This window comes from Protopterus annectens, chromosome 3.part1, assembly GCF_019279795.1.
Source record: "Protopterus annectens isolate FY-2018-M chromosome 3.part1, PAN1.0, whole genome shotgun sequence".
Lineage (NCBI taxonomy): Eukaryota > Metazoa > Chordata > Ceratodontiformes > Protopteridae > Protopterus > Protopterus annectens.
Genome location: NC_056732.1, coordinates 727697500 through 727715448, shown reverse-complemented (window position 1 = coordinate 727715448; position 17949 = coordinate 727697500). Strand labels below are relative to the sequence as shown.

Genomic DNA, 17949 nt, shown 5'->3' with positions numbered 1-17949 from the left:
GACTAGTAAAAATGTATACTAATATGTGATGAAGGAAGCACGATCTGAATGACAAGACAGACTAGAATAAATATATCTTACAAGAAGGTTTAATCTAAATCCAAAAAAAAGGAGGAGGTTTATGCATCTGGTACAATATAGTGTGTATCACTGAAGACAAAGAAAAATACTGCAGCTTTCATTTCACTACATTTGATTTCAAGTCTCCCTTTTGTATCACACACTAAAGTAGAACTAATATCATAGAAGACAAATTTAGGAGAACATAGTTTGTTATTCCCTACCTACAGACAATCCTGCCCATCACTTCTTAAAAAGAAACAAGAAAGTAGTGAAGGTTTTAAGTTGCCCTTTACCCCTTGTTGAAAGTTCTCGGATTAAACTAACAGTTGAACTTTATATGGTATTAAAAATGTCAAACAAAAACACTTCTCAAAGGATTAACTACCTGGCATTAAAAGTCACTTTTACAAAACAGAATGTGAAAGATGTTAATTAACACCCAGTCAGACACACACTAATTTGAATATTTACCTTAATCTGGTTTCACACTATTTTAAAATTATTTGGATTTGACTTTAACATCAGCGTATGGTGCCTCTTCTTTGCTAGAAACATTTCTTAGTCTGTTAAAGTACATTAGAGATTACTACCAAATGCAATTGGTGCAAACCTAAGTATTATCCAAACAAGCAGCAATTAAATGCTAAGTACCCTCCCCTGAAAAAAAAATCACATTAAGGACTGTTGACTGGATTTTTACTACCACACCTATCTCAATTCAATTTCACAGATTTTTGTATTAGCAGTGAAAGTATGGACACACTTATTAACATTTTAAAGTTTAATTATTTTTTAGTACTAACATGTCCTGCTGCTCACAGAGGGAATTAATAGAAAGGACTGCTACTACCATGATCCAGCCTGTCTTTGGTTTTCCTAGCAACCAAGAGTACTGGTTCCAGCTTGTCACAAAAGTATGTTTCACATTCCTCATGCCAGCAATATGCATATCTTGTCCTCCCTGAAGTTAATCACTATTAACCCTACCATTACTTCCAACACACTGAATGTTTTATTTCCCTTGTGTCCAAAGGGTGGACTTTTGCCTGTTGTGTACTGCAGTTATAAAGAATAAAGAAAGGTAGGCTACAGAGGAAAACAAGGAAGGCATGCAAGAAAATAAGAAATGAGGACTTGCCTGTTAGAAGGCTCTATAACAGCAATAAATGTTATCAGTTGGACAAATACAAAGAAATTGCCAGAGAATTTTAGAACTATTATACAGGAAAAATAAATTATTCAGATAAACTACAGGAATTAGGATGATGTGGAGAGAGCAGGTTACTAGAAATGTGGGAAGACATTTAAGAGTATTATGGGAGCAGGCAAAACAGTAAATAAATTCTTAACACATACATTTATAGAGAAAATACAGGGCAGGATTTCAGCATAGGAAGGTGGATGGTTGTGTAATAGTAGACAGGAATGGACAGAAGAGAGAATGAAAGGGAAGAATACAAAAAGGATTTCTGGTGGATAAAGCTCAGTCTAGATAATATACCTCAGGGTGCTCTAAGAATGCTTCTAAGGAGAAAGTGCACATGTTGGCAGCCATGTTAGGAAAGGCACTAGCCAATATGTGCATTCTCTCCTTAGAAGAAGAAATTAAGTGGTACCACAGAACCAGATGACAGCAGAGGTGTTTCCTTGCATAACAGTGAGTCTAGGAAAGATCTGTGTAATTAGAAGACATTCTGGTAGACTCTCTGAAAGCAAATGTACTTGCAGACTACCAAAACCATAGCTTCTGACAGCACAGTTTTGCTAATCCAAGACTCTCAAAGTTATACAACTGGGTCACCAGTAATGTGGACAAAGAGAGTCCCGTGGATGTAGTGTATCAAGACTGCAGCAAACTGTTTCAAGACTGTTCTTCACTAGAGTTTAGAAAGAAAATTAATGGATGTGTGATGGAGACCAGCCTTGTAAGATGGACAGGAAACTGGGTGAATGAGTAGAGGCAGATAAGGCAGGTTAACCAAAATGTTTGGAAAGAATGCATTAACTAATAGGGTGCATCATGCTTTGGTATTAGAAATACTCATATTTTCCAAACTCTTGTCAGATATCAAATTGGGGTTGAACAGGACGATTAGCCTACTTTCAATCAATGCCAAAACTGGCAGTCTCGAGTATGAAATGGAGTAGCTTAACGAACAGGTGAATATATAGCAACTGTGAATCAGTGCAGAAACATTCAAGGTTATAAATCTCACTTAGAGAACTTTAAGGAAAACATGCAGGAGGACAATGAAGTAAAATTATCCTAGGGTTGTAGTCAGTGCCAAGCTGAACCACACAACATGATCCAAGAGTTTTGACAAAGACAAGCACGATACCATGATACGTTGCTACTAGTGGTGAATTTTGTAGATGATAAGGTCACTTTCTCACTGAACAGGGCAACTTGCCAAACTGCAGTACTGTGTTCAGTTACAGTGGCCATATGCAGAAAGTGAAACTAAGCATAGAGTGTACAACAAAGACCTGTCAAACATACTGAAAGTAGTGCACCAGTACCATTGTGCACAGTGATAAAGCCCTGACTGTAATCCAGATGATCAAGGTAATAAAAGAGTAAGCCATTAAGCATAAGAGTAAGTGGATAATAAAGGCTTCTACATCCTTCAGGGAGAGATGCAGCCTTACCTGGTACATGACAGACAATCAGCATCGGTTGCTATTGAAACATGCACTAGTGCATGTCAAGACAAGTGAACCCACCAAGCTGCACATTCACACCACAGACACAATTCAGTGTGGAAGAGTGCATAGGTCACTAGAGCAGCACTATGGAACTTTGCTGTCAAGCTGCAGCACTGGGCAACAAGAGTATGGATAAGCATAAAATCTGATGAATGCTGGAATGACAGCCTCCAATGACAAAGTTTCACCCATGGGTAGTAATGGGCTGCATCACTAATGAGAGGATTGATGTATGTATATGTAGACCATCATAAAGTATGAATAAGAGGCATCAGCTGAGAACTGTCTTCACAAAGATTTCATGAAGACTAACTACAGGATCACAATTCACTCATAACATCTAACTCTTTAAGAACCTCAAACCGAGTTCATATAGTAACACATATGTGGCATCCTCATTCATTTAGAGAAGACTTATATCCATTATTTACATTAGTTACATGTAATAATTCAGCAGGACTACCTGCAACTAAGTACAGTCACTATATCTGCTCAGTTTCTTGATCAGTTTTCCAAACCAAAAGTACTTGTACACCCAACACTGGCAGGAACGGTCAGTGATTTTGTTATTTTATTATGTATGTACTTATTTATTTAATCATTGGTTTTGTTTACCAGCAAACTCTGACTCGTCACAGGACACATTTTCAGCAAAGGCCAGGAAGAAAGGCTCCAATGTACAAACAGCAGTAACAGATAGAGTGATACTAACATTTGAAAGGCAAAAATATACAATAGTCTTTACAACATTTTCCAAAAGGAGAAAGTACAGTTGTGTACACTTACCATAAATGTAGATGTTCGAGTGTATTCACTGTTGTAGTCATCACACTTGGGTTATCCTGCCAGGGGTAGCCCTCAGTCGGCCCGAATACCAGAGGCTTAGTATTTCTGCATCCATTGCTGTTGCTCCAGGACTGATGTCAGGACGTCAGTGGTATAAAATCAGGCAGCCAACGCCATTTCATCAGTTTTTCTTGCCCCAACTGGCAGGAGCCCCCAAATAGGGAGCTAGGTTATGGTGGAAGAAGACCATCAGTAGAAAGTAAATACCAAAAATTCCATGTAAGGAGAGAGGAAGAGAAAGAGAGAGCGAGACAAGGGGGGATGGAGGGTGGGAAACCAGGACTTTAACAGTGAATACACTCGAACATCTACTTTTATGGTAAGTGTACACAACTGTACTATGTTCTTCATGTTTCACTGTTGCAGTCATCACACTTGGGTTGATTCCCAAAGCTGAAGAAAAGGGTGGAGGCAGCCAAGAAGACTGGGGGCTGGCTAGGATGCCCTGCAAGACTGCGGTGGCAAAGCCTGCCCTGGATTGGGAGAAGATATGCAGGTGGTAATGATTGGTGAAGGTATGAACAAAAGTCCATGTTGCAGCCTCCAGGAAGTCCCTGGTGGGGACCCCTCTGAGAAAAGCTGCAGAGGTGGAGGTTGCCCTGGTGGAATGCATCCTGACCCCCTTTGGAGGCAGTTTCCCATGCTGTTTGTAGCAGAAATGGATGCAGTGTGCTATCCATTTGAAGACTGTTTGTTTGGATATGGCCTTGCCCTCTGCCCCTGCTGCGAAGCTGACTAGCAATTAGTCAGTTTTTCTAAAAGATTTAGCCCTGTCCAAATAGAATCTGAGCTGTCTGTGCACATCTAGAGAATGCAGAATCCTTTCCCCTTGTTTTGTGGGTTAGGGAAAAAGGTGGGTAAATGAATGGATTGGTTGAGAGCCACACTGGATACCAATTTAGGCATGGAGGATGGGTTAGTCCTGAGGGAGACCCTGTCAGTATGGAAAATGATGAAGAGCTCTACAGCTATGAGTGCTTGTAGCTCTGAAACTCTTCTACCTGAAGTGATGGCCAGAAGCAAGGCTGTTTTCCAAGAGAGGAATTTTAACTCTGCTGAAGCTGCAGGTTCAAAGGGAGGTAGGGTAAGCTTTTCCAACACAAAGTTAAGGTACCAAGCTGGGGTAGGAGCTCTTCTGGGTGGACTTAAGTTGTTAGCCCCTCTTAGGAACTGTTTGATGAGAGGGTGTGAGAAGAGAGGTGGCTCTGTGCTGTAATAAGCAGAGATGGCAGAGGCATGAATTTTAATAGAAGAGAAGGATAGACTCCTGTGTAGTAGGTCTGCTAGGTAATCCAAGATGAGAGGTAGGGCTGTGCTGTTTCGGCTCTCTTAGCCTGGATCCAGGTGCAAAACATTTTCCACTTGTCAGCATAGGATTATCTAGTGCTGGGGTGTCTGACCTCACGTATAACATCTAGGACTTGTTTGCTTAGGCTGGCAGCTTGAGACTCTGGAGGTCAGGGAATATTGGGGATGCATGAATTCTCCATTCTTCTGGGTCAGGAGTGTTGGGATCTGAGGTAGGTGCCATGTTGTCAGGGGTGACAGGCTGTGCAGCAGTGGGCACCAGTGCTGGCATGGCCAGTCTGGGGCAATCAGGATTGCCCTTGGTTTTTCCTCCCTTATTTTGAGCAGTACCCTTGAAATGAGTGGTAGAGGGGGAAATGCATAGACCGAGAGGTTTACCCATTGGAAGGATAGAGCATCCAGTTTCCAGGCCTTGCTGTGAGGTACCCTGATGCAGAATTTGCTTAGCTGATGATTGGAGTGGGAAGCAAAGAGGTCAGCCTTCAGGGTGCCCCATTTCTGGATTACAAGGGTGAAAGTTCTGTGGTCTAGCTGCCACTTGTGTGGGTCTAGCAGGTTCCTGCTTAAGTTGTCTGCCAGAGAGTTTAGGGAGCCCGGCAGGAATTGTGCTAGCAGATGTATTTGCATGGCTGAGGCCATGTGCCAAAGGGTCAATGCCTGTTGGATTTGCTGCTGCTTTTGGATTTCTGTTTTAGCCCAATAAATTGTTTGCATCTTCGTTGTTTCACTTGGTGCTTTGTTCCTGTTTATCAGAGCCTGCAGAGAGGATAAGAGTAAGTCTCTCCCTGCTTGTTGCTATACCACATCACTGTGGTGTTGGCTGTTTTGATCAGTAGAGGCCCTGGGGAGAGTAGGGGTCTGAAAGCTGTCAGGGTGTGCTGAATAGCTAGCATCTCTTTTTGGTTGATTTGCAGATGTATTTGATTTGGGCTCCAATGGCCCTGAATCCACCTGCCGTCCAGGTGTGCACCCCAGACATAGTCTGATGCATCTGTGGTGAGAGTCTGGGCAGCGTGGGGTTGTGAGAAGGGAAGTCCCTTGTTGTGGTTGCATGCTGCTGCCCACCAAAAAAATTATTTCCTTAGGGTATCATTGGTATGATAGTTTCCAGGTCTTGAGAGTGTTGACACCAAAGGCTTTTTAGGTACCATTGTAGTTTCCTCATATGCAGTCTGGCATATGGAATGAGTAGAATTCAGGAAGCCATGAACCCAAGAGCTTGCAGGAATTTCCTTGCGGATAACTGGGTTCTGGCGGCTAGTTGAGAGAAGTAGCCTGTCAGGTAGGCTTGTTTTTCAGTAAGGAATGCTATCTGGGATGCTGTGTCCAGGCTTGCTCCCAGGAATACAATTTTTTGTGTGGAGATTAGTTTTGATTTATTTTCGTTGATAGTATACCTCAGGGAGGTCAATAGGTCCTTTACAAAGGTTAGGTGCTGTAACAGCTTTTCCTGACTGCCTGCCTGAATCAGGCAATCATCTAAGTAGGGATACATTTGAATAGTTCTTTGTCTGCAAAAAGCAATGGCTGGAACCAGACATTTTGTGAAAATTCTGGGAGCAGTGGATAAGCCAGAGGGAAGAGCAGAGAACTGAAGGTGCATAGATCCTGCCCTGAAATGTAGATATTTCCTGTAAGATTACCTGATTGGGATGTGTAGGTAGGCCTCTTTTAGGTCTAGGGTGGCTAACCAAGCATCCTTGGAAAGCATAGGAAGAAGCTGCTGGAGAGTGAGCATTTTAAATTTTGGTATCACCAGAAAGGTGCTTAAAATGGATAGATTGAGGATTGGGCGCCAGGTGCCCTCCTTTCTGGGTACCAGGAAGAGTCTGGAATAGAAAACTTGGCCTATCTGGTCTGCAGGAACATGCTGCATTTCCCTCATGGAGAGCAGGGAAATGACTTGATTTTTGGCCTCTGCCCACTGATTTGGCAGAAGATCTGGGAACCCTTTTGGGGTTGGCAGAGTGTGGAAATAAAATTTGTATCCCTGGGACACTATGTTGAGGACCCATCGGTCTTTGGTAATAGAGGTCCAGTTGTTTGCATGGAAGGAGAGTTTTTCTCCTAAGGGCACAAGCAGGTGGGCAGAGGTAAGGGGTGGAGGTGTAAAGTCATTGTGTTTTTACCATAAGGGGGTGGCTTAGCACTCCCTGTTTTTGAAGAGGAGGAACTCCATTGCTTAGATCTCTGCATTCCCTGGGACCGCTGTCTGGGGGGGGGGTCTGCTTCCCCTGGTTCTGGGCTGAGCTGGCCTGGAGGGGGCCGGAAAGGACCAGTGCTTGGAGGGGCAATGCCTACTGAACCTTGGAGGCTGGACCTGTAAAAGTCTTTTAACTGTCTGCATAGATTTAGCTTTTTCTTCCATATTTTTTAAGACCTCTTCTGCCTTGGTGCCAAACAAATTGTCTTTGTTCAATGCTGCATCCAATAATTTTGATTTGACATGGTCTGGCAAGGTCTGTTCCTTAAGCCAAGCATGCCTTCTAAGGACAGAACCAGTGACTGCTGCCCTGCAAGATGCTTCTAGGGCATCAGAGCTACATTGCAAGGTGTGCTTAGTAACCTGGCTTGCAGAATGCATAAGCTCTTGTAATTCTTTATTTTCTGCACAAGCCGGAAAGGAAGATCTTTTTTTGTTTGAGGAGTTCCATGGTATGCTGCTGATATTTTAGCATGTGGAACTGACAATTTAGTGCTCTAACAGCAAGAGTTGCAGAGGTGTATACTTTTTTACCCCATCTGTCTAAAGCTCGGGAATCCCTGTCTGAGGGGGTGGGATTCTTAGCTGAGGTTGCTTTAATTCCTTTAGGTCCTTGGGAGATGACCTCTGGATCAGCAGTAGGATTTTTGAAAAGGAATTTGTGAGAGTCAGGGACTCTGTAGTACCTGTCAGGTTTCCTGGGAGCAGGAGGAAGGGTGTCAGAAGTCAAACTGGATTCCAGAAAAACATCATCCACAACATCCAGGACAGGAGGAATGGCTAAAGGTCTGTGCTGTGGTAAATCTAAGAATTCCCTGAGTCTCTTTTTTTGACTGAGGATAGTCCTGATATTCCCATTGGAAATGCTCCCTTAAAGTATGTAGGGTTTCATCAAATGAAAAATCCTTGGGTTCCTTACCGAAGCCGTATTGGAATTCGAGGATTAAGAGCGAAAATATCTAGATACAATAAGGGCCCGAAGACGTATAGTTCTGACACTGAACAAAGCAGAAAAGCGACAGTGAGGGACGTCGTGGTCTAGGCCTAAACAGGTGATGCAGTAAGAATGGAAGTCCCGGTGTGGTATTTGCTTTCCACAGGTGAGACAATTGTTAACTTTTTCTGACATCGGTTAGAGCAAAAAAAAAGGATCCCCAATGGGGTACTTAGCTTTACAGGACTTCAACTTCAATTCGGAAACAAAAACTCAGGTAGTGGCTGACTGGCACTCATGCGAACTGCTTCAGCTTCGGGCTCCTCTGCATGAAAGACTGATGTAATGGCATCACCTGCCTGATTTTATACCACTGATGACCTGACATCAGTCCTGGAGCGACAGCAACTGACGCAGAAAATACTAAGCCTCTGGTATTCGGGCCAACTGAGGGCTACCCCTGGCAGGATAACCCAATTGTGATGACTGCAATAGAGAATCACGAAGAACATCTGCATTTCACATTTGATAAAATACACAGACAGTTGTATTGTTGCTATTTTTGACAAAAACAAATTGTCTTAGTAGAGGTATAGTGGTAAAAGAGCTACATTTGAGAAACAAAGACAGGGTAGCTGAGGGTGAAGGTGTATAACAAAAAGGAAAAAGAGTGAGTTACAGTACAGGAAAGAGGAGGAGGACATGGAAGGAGATGAGCAGGGATGAGATTGAAGAGGAGTGATGTGCTTATCTAGTGCAGCACATTAGCATAACCAGAAGTTCATTAAGTGAGGTTTAGCTATAGTTTTGACTTTAGCATGCAGTCCTATCTTACTGTTAGGGGGATGGAGTTCCAGAGTTTTGACACTTGATTGCAGTAAAGGGAACAGCCTGCAGAGTTATTAGGTTTTGATATATGTAGAAGATCTTTGTCAAAAGAGAGTAAGTTTGGTTGTACGAAGTTGGCTAGAGATGGACAGTCATTTCATTTATTTATTAGATTGAGGATAATAAGGAAACTGGAGTCTGTGAGTTGTTGAGATAGTTCAAGCCACAGGAGGCATCTGCGGGCCAAAAGTGGTGTGCTCTGTGGAAGAGGTTGGCTGCAAATTTTGCGACCTTGATGTAGCACTGCTTGAATTTGTTCAGTTGAGCTAGTTGGATATTTGTCAGTACTGGTGCTAAGTATAGGAGAGTAGGTAGTAGGAGGGTAATGACAATATGACACCTTGCAGTATAAGATAGATAGGATTTTCTGAACTATAGAGGGTGCTTTATGTTGCATGTGGAAGTTAGGTCTTCATCTCCTTAAACTCCTAGTAGTTTGGTTTGTGTGTTTTCTATTTTGATGTTTTGCAAGAGGAAATAGTGAAGGACACTTTTCTTTTTGTGATGTGTTCAGGAGTGAAGATAATTAGTTTTGTTTTGTTAGGGTTTAGGAATAGCTCAGACATAGTCAGCCAGTTTTCTATAAAAGTGAATGATTCTTGGGTAAGTTTTTGTAGGAAATCAAGGTTGCTGAACAGATGATGACAGAATTATCTCCATACTGTATTAATATAGAATTCTTACTGGCCAGATCAAGGTCATTAACAAAGACAAAGAACAGGTCAGGTCCCTGCATGGATCCTTATGGGACCCCAACTGCAACAGGAAGAAAGGATGAGATGTCAGTGAGCAATTTTACTGTCTGGAGTCTGTTAGAGAGGTAACTAGAAAGCCAGGATTGTCAGGAAATGTCAAGGCCTGGATTGAAGAGTTTTTGTAACAGTATAGGGTGGGAAACAGTGTTGAAAGCTTTGGCAATATTAAGATTACCATCATTTCTCTTTGTAATAACAGTACTAATGAAGTTAAGGAGAGCAGTAGAGGTACTGTGGTGAGGGCAAAAAACATGATTTGATGGATAAAGGAGTGCATTTTGTGTGATACAATATAAGACTTGGGTCTGAATGCACTTCTCAAGTAGTTTTGACGAGGTGGGGGGGGGTGATGGGTCTACCACTGGTGAATTCAGTAGAATGCTAACCTTTGGGGATGGGGGGGATGTAACATTTTTTTTTCCACAGTATAGGTACATAAGGTTCATCGATAGAGTGGTTTATTAAAATTGAGACAAGGCTACTGTCATTTTTAGATTTTAGACAGTCACCAGGCAGATTGTGCTAAGGAAGTGGCTTTTTATGTAAGTAGTAGTTTTGTGATGATAACAGTAAAGACTGACTGGAGGGACAGTGTATGGGGAGTTATTAGAGTCTGCAATGTGTTCATGGCACTGTTTTATGCACAGCTGTTGCGTAAGGAACAGACTGATTTAATAATGTTAGAGTTAAATTAATTAGCAATATCAGCTGAGATCTGTAAATAAAGGCTGTGCTGAAAGGCCTGGATTTAGAAGCTGATTTATGGAAAACTAGAACAATTTGGGGGGGGGGGTTGATAATTTTTACTTTGGAGTTTAATGTAATTTTATTTTTTGTCCGGTTTAGTATGATATTGTCTCTTTTTTTAAGCTCTCTGAATTTCTGATAGTTTGGCTGAGTTTTGTTTGTGGCCCAAGTTTTCCAGGCAGAATCTCTTAAGTTTCATGACATGCTTTGTGCTTCTGGATACCCAGGGGGCAGGATTTGAATCAACTCATTCTTTTCTAAATGGGGCCAGTTTATTTACGATTTTTAGGAGTATACTATTGAAATAAGATACAGTGTCATACAGTAGAAGGTGCTTTAGGTAGATCCAGTTATACTGTTGTAGGCATCAGGTGAGTGTGTCTTTGTTGAAATTTGAGAGGTTATGAATCACAATTAAGTGGTGGTGTTTCTGGATTATTGGTTGTTTGTCTTCTTATGGAGTATACAGAGAGATGGTTGCTTAAAGAGTCTGAGAGGGTCCTGTAGTTAGAGATTCTACCTGGCATAGTATCCAGTTTATTATGGGACCTGCTATTTGTATTATTGAAGCAAGTGTGAGTGGTGATCAGTTGTGTTATTCCACACAGATTTATAGTATTGGTGGAAGAGACATGAAAAACCCTGTGTAGAGCTCCATAGGTTTTGCCTGTTACTGGTTTCAAGAAGATAGGAGAGGGGTATACCTCAATTTGTTGTGGGAAAATAACAGAACTTCATCTCAAGGAAAACAAATCACAGAGCTGCTTTATTATTTTCACAATTCCACAAGCTTCCACACAAAACACTCTTCTTCAGATGATTTAAAAGCAACAGTAAAAACAAGTGCATTATATAATTAAAAGCAACGTATCCACTCATGTGAGTTCCATAGTAAGACCTGAACTAATGTTTAAATGCTCTTGGTTTCAAATTTGTTTTCAGGCTGTGCTTTCCATTCAGTCCTGGAAATTTATCAGCACTGAAATATGTGATCCAATAATTTCCCAGTTTCAGTTAAGTTTGTAAGTTCACTACTTCTTATTAAAATTCACATTTTTTAAAACATTAAAATAAAATTTGCATTCAACCTCAAACTTTGCAACATGATTATAAAGTGCATTACTTAGAACATTTATGCTATTTTTTTGAATAATATTCATAATGCTTTCCTTTAATTTCTTATTACATTTGCCTTAATAAAAGGCAACACAGATTTTTGTAGATCGCAAGGTAAAAACATTCTTTGAATCACAATCTGCAAATGTTCTAAAGAAATGCTTTCTAGTACTCATAAGTTGAACAATGTACAGATACTCTGAAAAAACATTTACATTACAGACATTTACAGCACAGAAAGGTACCACATTGTTAACTGCTGTACTGTCATTATACTGTATTTCCTTATTTCAAAGTTTTTGGGGTATGCTACAAATTATCGTTTCTTGTTTAATCAAGAAGTGATTATTCAAGCCCAAAACATCTAAAACATACACTGACCCTTGAGATTGCAAAGAGACAAAAATGCAACCATCGCATTCTCCTTCTTCCATGAGTCTAATCACCACTATAAGATACCAACAACCTTTCAGTGACAGCATTTTCAACAACAATCAACTGTCCAGCCACAAACACCAACTTTCCACATAGTTTCAGAATCGTACATTATTTTTAAATAAAGCTCGACTATTCAGTTCACAAGGTTTTAAACCCATCTATTAAATTTAAAAGGAAGGTGTAAATTAACTGACTGATTTTGACCGTCCATTTTATGTTGTTCCTAATAAACATTCATTGACTCAGCAAAAGTATTTTGTCATTTGTTAACACATTGATTCATAATTCTATTTTTAATTTTCAGAAGAAGCTTTTCAGTATAATCCCTATGTCCAAAATCAGTTACCATCTGGTTTAGCTGTTCTACAGCTACATTATCATTGTGCCAAATGTATGTAAATACGGATTAACCTTCATGGATTTCTTAAAGATAGAGGTGGTGATTTGTCCATCTAATAACACGGTAAGACATATATTTTAAAAGTTTATTCAAGTTAAACAGTAGATAATATTCAGTTTAAATAGCAGAAAATCAGTACTACTAATAATAAGCAAAGCACATTCCTGCAACTCCTGTATATTTCTCCTCTACAGCAAAAAAAAAATCACATACAAGATGTTCAGAAAATAAAACTTGCCTAAAATAATGATTCTTTTTATGTAAATGCAATTACTGTTCCCTAAGTGATAGATCAACATTAGCATTAGTGTTTACTGCTGGTGTGCCCATTGCAGCCCTGTACATTTCTTGATAAACAATATCTTGAAATAATAATAATAAAAAGAGCAGAAAATGATTTTCCAACCACCATTCATACAATATATTAAAATGGATATTACAAAAATCAGTGCATGTATTGAAATGGCACAGTAAGGTTTCAATACCATACTCATTCTGTATCATGGTAAACAAAGATTCAGTATCCAGGGTTGGAAAAAAAGAAAGTAGCTTCAGTATATAAAACTGACGTGTTGCATAGTTGTGATTTAAAAAAATCACTGTCTTTAATGTAGCTATTAGTATATTATACCAGCAGTAGTTTAAATATTTTTTCCAGAAACTGTGATACAGGTTCATGCATCCTGCCATGAAATTATCTCATATGCAATTTATGGGTGTCCTTTAGAAGCTTTGGTAGGTCATAATAGATGCAGGGGGTCTCTGATGTAATACATGAAAAAATGATAGCATATCAATAATATAGTAATCTACAATACAGTACAATACAATAAACAGCAAGCACAGACCAAATGCCCAAAAGCTTGTCAATACTGATAACAGCCTTTACTGACAAGGACATCAAGATTTTTAAATGTCTCTAAAGACTGACTACCTTTAATGTGGAATGGTAATTTATTCCAACAGTTAACAACTCATTCTGTAAACCAGCTGACAGAACTTCTGTTCTTAAAGAATAGTCTGTTATTTCTATTACTCTTTTTTAAGTTCAAGACACTTCCACAGTTATAAATCACTTGTTGTTTTATAAACTTGAATTAAGTCCCTGTCTCTTGCCTATGTTTTATTGAAAAAAAGTTGTAATTTCTGTAACCTTTCAACATAACATAATGTATCTTATTCTGCCCTTCATAGCAATTCAGACAGTTTATAATTGCACAGTTTGAGCCTTTTTGATCTGCTGCTGCCATCTTGTTGCCTTTTATTTATAACAGTTAGATTAACTTGTTTTACAGCATTATAGCAAGCCTCAGGAGGTGATATAACTCAGTCAGGAAGCAGCTTTCTTTCAATTCTAGCCCTCATTAAGTGCAGTCATGATCTTCTTTTCCCAGGCCCTGGCATTCACATCTCCTGTAAGTAATTTGTATGTTGTAATTCTCTGTATTTAGAAGTGCTGTATATTGTATATATTCTGATATGTTGCTATTTGTATTGTGTTGCAGTTTTACAAGTATTAAAGTTAAGAAATCTCAGTAAAGCTACAAGAAACCCTGATTCTTTCGCTTACTGGATTTTCTTAAAGTGTTAAGCTGTCCTTTTAGCTGTACTATGCCTCGCACAGTGCTGTGAGATTGGAACACTAAAAAGGAGATCCTTGCAGTCCTGAATACAAGAGGTCGCTGCACTGCAAATATGAGTCTGAGATCAGGGAAGGAGTATAAACCTGAGGATATGTCCCCCATGGCACAGCATGGCAGGGAGAACAGCTCTAGTGTCCCGAAAGATGATACACGGTCACATGGCTCCAAATCATCAAGATCCAGTAAGATGTCCTCAGCATGTTCCTTAGCAATCAGAGCTCGTGCCAAAGCAGATGTGGCATGTTCCCAACTGGCATTTGCTGAAAAAGAAGCCATTATGTTGTGACAAAAGGTAGAATTGGAAGCTAACCTACATATTCTTTAGTGCCAGAGCACAGCTGCTGCGGCAACAGCAGAGGCTGCTGCTTACCTGGAAGCAGATTCATCAGTAAGTGAGATAACTCACTTAGAACCAGAAGTCCCAGAGAAACTTCTCTCCTCTGCTGAACATACAAGTGAGTACATCCAGAAACTTACTAGTATGCATGCAAGCCAGCACTCACTTAAGATTATGCAAGGAGAATCCAGCCCAAAGCCAGCAGATGTCCTGAGTATGCCCCATCAGTCCTGTGATGCCAGCAGTGTCAAACCAACAAAAGAACAACCTCCAGAGCTCCTTAGAAATGGAAATCCAGGACTCCCACTACCACAGCCTAAAAATTACATGCCTGAACACCAAAACATACAAAATGTCACAAAGTATCTTATCCCCAAAGAAATGGTTAACTCAGGTTTCAAATACAAACGAAAACCAACCTTCACACAAAGTAACACAGGCTGGTTGGTGGTTGGACAGAATTCAGGGCTAGGAGGGATCTCAGAGTTACGCAACCTAATAAAGGTGGGGGGTTGGTGGTTATGCATAAAGATGTCTATGTGCAAAGTATGTTTAAACTCTTGTATAGTGATACTTATTGCGAAGCTTCCCTTAACGAAGTCAACATTGCTTATCGGAAAATAGATTGTGATCTGTAAGATATGTTTACACAAGATCAGATCAACATAGATGAGTACAACTACATGACAACCGACTCCCCTAAAACCCCAGTTATTTTTGGCGCTCCTAAGATCCACAAGGACTTAGTTAATCCACCATTATGTCCTATTGTGGACTCTGGATGGTCAAAAAACAGTTACATAGCCAAATACCTGGATAGGCATTTAAAATACAAGGTGCTGAGAATCCCTCACATATGCTGGGATTCCTGGCATTTTTTGGAAAAATGTAATGTAATTGCAACTATGGGGGAAAGTGTTTCATTTATAACTATTGATGTCAAGGAATTGTTTAGTTGTATCCCGCAAAATATTGGATTGGAATGGTTTACGGAATTCTTATTTGAAGAACTGGGGTTGGAGCAAGACAAGATTAACTTATACGTACAACTTATGGATATTGTGTTGAAGAATAATTATATTTATTATGAAGGGCACTATTTCAAACAACTGCTAGGGATTGCCATAGGGCCAGCGTGTGGTCCTTTATTTGCGAACATTGTCATGTTAGGGTGGGAAAGGTGTTTTTTATTCCCTTCCCCATACTTTTTACATTGTTCCTTATACTTACTGTACCTGGATAATTTATTCATAGCATGGAAGGGACATAAGGAGGATATTGCCCCCTTTATTGATTCTATTAATCATAGCACGGAATTTTTGAAGTTCACACATACCTGGGATGAAAAGGAAATTTCCTATTTGGATGTTATGATAAATAAATTACAGGATGGGGGATTAAAATCTACTATATTTGGAAAAATCACTTATTCTAACAGTATCCTACATTATTCCAGCAATCATACAATGCACGTTAAACGTGGTATAGTTAAGGGCCAACTAGTAAGAGCGGCCCACATGGTTTCTAAGTTTGAAGATTTTTTGCAATAATGTGATACTATGGGGCAGATGTTTTCAGATAGAGGATATCCTGATAGTCCTGTATATAATATCAAACAAGAGGTTATAAGAAAACAACATAGTGGGTTTTATACCCCCATTTTGGGGTGTGCAGGGAATACTCCCCGCCCCCCCTACTTCAGAGGATGGTATCCGCTTATCTGGAGACAACTATGAGTGTGATGGGGGGACACTGAGTTGGATAATTCTCAGGTAATTGATACCCAGCAGAATTTCAGCCCTTCATGCCCATTTGTATCCACTTTTTCCAGTGAGAGTCATATTGTACAGGATATTCTTAATACAAATTGGCCTATAGTATTGAATGAACCCAGTTTGGCTGGGATTTATGATAGGAAACCTAACTTTGTTTTTAGAAAGGGCAGGAATATCAAAGGCCTCCTGGAACAAACTAGAGGTGGGGGAACAGAAGGAAAGATGTATATATGTGGTATGTGCCATCAGTGTAATTTTATTCTGCCAACTACTAGTATTACTATACGTGATAAAAGGATTAACATTAAAGGTAAATATAGTTGTTATACTCAAGCAGTCGTATATGCCACTATGTGTACCAAGTGCCCAGCCTTTTATATTGGCAAAACTCAATGCAAATTGGTTCAAAGGATATACGAGCATAGATATGAAATGTGGCAACACAATGAGAATAATGCACTATACAGGCACATGAAACTTTTTCCCAATCATACATTTAAATTTGTAATATTACAACAAGTAAAATGTGGGGATAGGGGGCCCACTGAAGATATTCCTTGAAGAGAAAGAAATGTGGTGGCAGATTTTCTTTCATGCATATTCCCCCCAGGTTTAAATGACACAGTTTCCATATCAAGTAAGTTAAAAGTAAAAGTATTTGATAGGTAATTTTTCTAGTTCTAGTTAGTGAGGGTGTCCTTGACATTAACGTGATATAGACTAGGTAAACTGTCTTTTAGAACTATATGTTTTAATTATTTTTTGCACAATAATGCTAGGATAATTATTTATATATGTATGCATTTTTAAATAATGTTTCATACAATCCAGGTTCAGGCTATTTATTGTATGATAAATTTTCTGATTTTAGAACACATATATATATATATATATATATATATATATATATATATATATATATTTTTTTTTTTATATATCCTTTTATTCTACGAAGTGATTTATATGAGATGCTTTTTTAGCTGCATCATGCATTTTGGTTAGCACAAAAAGTTTTTTCCTTTCTTTGAGCTCATTAAGTTTAAGTGGGGTGTGACCAATTGTGACTGATGTATATAAATTGCTTTGCATGCAGTTTTTAGTTGTCTGAAGAAGTCTGGTTATATATACCAGACGAAAGTGCTTACTTTGTTTCATGTTTTAAATAAAATCTCGTGCTTGGATCAGTGGATTTCAGCCTGTGTTACTTTGTGTGAAGGTTAACTCAGGTTTCATCAAGTTTGACGACTGTCCAGAAAACCAACGTGCATGGAAGTCCTCCTTTTTGAGTACAACTAGAGAGTTAAATTTGGTGGCTGCAGAAATGCTGGACTTACTGATAAAATGGTTGGGGAAAGAGTCAGCAGAGCATGCAAAAAGCATGTGTAGAGTACACTTATTTAACCCTCTGGCAGGACCTAACATGGCATGGCAGAGGCTAGAATAAAGGTATGGCTCACCTGAAGCAACTGAAGGTGCTCTACTGAAAAAAGCTTGAAGCCTTCCCCAAGTTGAGCAATAAAGACAATATAAAATTACAACAGTTGGGCGATCTTCTTCTAGAAATAGTGTGCTAAAGAGGAGGGCTATTTGACAGGGCTTTCATACTTAGACACTGCTCGTGGTACTAATCCAATAGTGGAAAAAAGTACAGTTGTGTACACTTATCATAAATGTAGATGTTCGAGTGTATTCACTGTTGCAGTCATTACATTTGGGTTATCCTGCTGGCAGGTTGACCTCAGTCGGCCTGAATTCCAAAGTCTTGGGTCCTGCGTCGGTTGCTGTCGCCT

The 17949-nt window shown here is 39.6% G+C and overlaps 1 protein-coding gene across 5 annotated transcripts in view; it reads right to left on the bottom strand.

Moving 5' to 3' along the window:
* Positions 1-17949, bottom strand: part of RIPOR2 (RHO family interacting cell polarization regulator 2) — a 3249967-nt gene that overhangs the window by 2147033 nt on the left and 1084985 nt on the right. For 2 of the 5 annotated variants that reach the window (XM_044067084.1, XM_044067085.1), the window contains exon 1: positions 535-639. The exons of the other annotated variants lie outside the window; for them this stretch is intronic. The gene's annotated coding sequence lies outside the window, so the exon portion shown is untranslated. Of the gene's footprint in view, positions 1-534; positions 640-17949 lie in introns of those variants that run through there. 5 annotated transcript variants of the gene reach the window in all.